Source organism: Apium graveolens, chromosome 4 (genome assembly GCF_009905375.1).
Source record: "Apium graveolens cultivar Ventura chromosome 4, ASM990537v1, whole genome shotgun sequence".
NCBI lineage: Eukaryota > Viridiplantae > Streptophyta > Magnoliopsida > Apiales > Apiaceae > Apium > Apium graveolens.
The window spans coordinates 220888409-220890580 of NC_133650.1; the positions used below are offsets into that span (position 1 = coordinate 220888409).

General features: G+C 41.7%; 1 non-coding gene across 1 annotated transcript; it reads right to left on the reverse strand.

Annotated features, from left to right (window-relative positions):
* Positions 1 to 618: 618 nt before the first annotated feature.
* LOC141722501 (small nucleolar RNA R71) lies at positions 619 to 725 on the reverse strand. Its single transcript, XR_012575518.1, has one exon. It is a non-coding gene; the product is annotated as a small nucleolar RNA R71 (small nucleolar RNA).
* Positions 726 to 2172: the final 1447 nt, after the last annotated feature.

Consider the following 2172-nt stretch of genomic DNA (forward strand, 5'->3'; position numbering starts at 1 on the left):
CTGCCGGGGACTCAATGTTAATTTTTAGTTTATGTGCTTGACATCAGTGGTCGTTAAAGTTCAGTGACTCGGATATTTTACTTACTTGTTTGTTTATTGCTTTTTCAGGTACTCTAGAGGGCGTGTATGCTAACGCGTTCTCAACTTTGAAAGAGAATACTGGAAAAAGCAGAGGAGAAAGTTGAAGAAGAAATCTTAGTTGAGAAAGAAAAAGAAGCTCTTGTTGCAATGGGTGAACCAGAAGGGAATACGAAGGCGTTGATGGATTATTCTTAGCCAAAGATCAATGATATTCAGTCTAGCATTGTCAGACCAGCCATCGCGGCTAACACTTTTGAAATCAAGGCTAGCACGATTCAGATGGTGCAGAACTCGGTTCAGTTTGGGGGTTCTCCGACAGAAGACCCTAACATGCATATTAGAGATTTCATCGAGATCTTCGAGACTTTCAAGCTCAACAATGTGTCTGAAGATGCTATAATGCTAAGGATTTTCCTATTCTCTCTGCGGGATAAAGCTAAGTGTTGGTTGCATTCTCAACCACCAGGCTCTATTACTAAGTGGGAAGATCTTGCTCAAAAGTTTCTTACTAAGTTCTTTCCTATGTCGAAGACTGCTGCAATCATGAATGCTCTTACTCAATTTGCACAGCAGTCTAGAGAGTCTTTGTGTGAGGTTTGGGAGCGATATAAGGAGATGCTTCGAAAGTGTACTCACCATGGGATGCCTGACTGGATTATCATTAACTGTTTCTATAACGGGTTGGGTGCAACTTCTAGACCCATGCTAAATGCAGCATCAGGTGGAGTCTTATGGGCTAAGAGCTATGATGAAGCTTATGAGTTGATTGAACTGATGGTTGCTAATGAATACCAGAACCCAACTCAGAGGCTACCTCAGGGCAAGGTAGCAGGAATTCTGGAAGTAGATGCAGCTACTGCAAGGTAGCAGGAATTCAGGCTTTGATGATGAAAATGAATTTTTTGGCTAATTATGGAGTTAGTCAGATTACTAGTGTCTGTGAGCTTTGTGCTGGTGCGCATGAGACATAGTAGTGTGCTATTTCTAGTAAATCAGCTCAGTTCGTGAGCAACTTTCAGATGTCGCAGCAACCGGTTCCAGCCACCTATCATCCCAACAACCGCAATCATCCTAACTTCAGCTGGAGCAATACTCAGAATGCAGTGCAACATCCTTATCAGCAGTATGCTGCAAAGCAATACAACCTCCTGGTTTTCAACAACCGTAATATGCATCAAGATAACAACTTCAGCTAAAATAATTTAATGAAAAATATGAATTGGAGGAGTTGAGGATCATGTGTAAGAGCCAAGCGGTGTCTATAAAGAAATTGGAGAATCAGATTGGTCAGATTGCCAATTCCTTGCTGAATCGTCAACCTGGTTCACTACCTAGTGACACGGAAGTTCCAGGCAAGAAGCAAGCAACAGAGCAAGCTAAGGCAATTATATTAAGGTTTGGGAAGGTTTCAAATCCTGAAAAATCTCAAGTTTCGGAAGATGAATCTGTGGCTGAGGAAGAAGTACAGAAGGAAGCAGATGTGGAACCAAGGAAGACTACTATGGGACACACTCCTCCTGAGGGTAATACAGGGGAGAAACAGATCTATCCTCCACCTTCTTTTCTTGAGAGGCTGCAGAAGAAAAAGTTGGATAAGCAGTTTGAGAAGTTTCTGGAGGTGTTCAAGAAACTTCATATCAACATACCTTTAGCGGAATCTCTCGAACAGATGCCTAGTTATGCGAAGTTTATGAAAGGTATTCTCTCTCGGAAAGTGAAGCTTGATGAAATAGAGATAGTTGCTCTCACAGAGGAATGCAGTGTTGTGCTGCAACAGAAGTTGCCTCCGAAGCTTAAAGATCCTAGAAGCTTGACTATTCCTTGAACCATCGGAAAAGTATCATTTGACAAGTGCTTATGTGACTCGGGGGCTAGAATCAATTTGATTCCCTTGTCTATCTTCAATAAGTTGGACTTACCAGATCCAAAGCCTACCTATATGACTTTATAGTTGGCTAATCGCTTTACTACATATCCACGAGGCATTATGAAGGATGTCTTGGTCAAGGTACACAAACTCATCTTTCCTACAGACTTTGTAATTCTTGATTTCGAGGAGGATAAGAAGATTCCCATAATCTTGGGAAGACC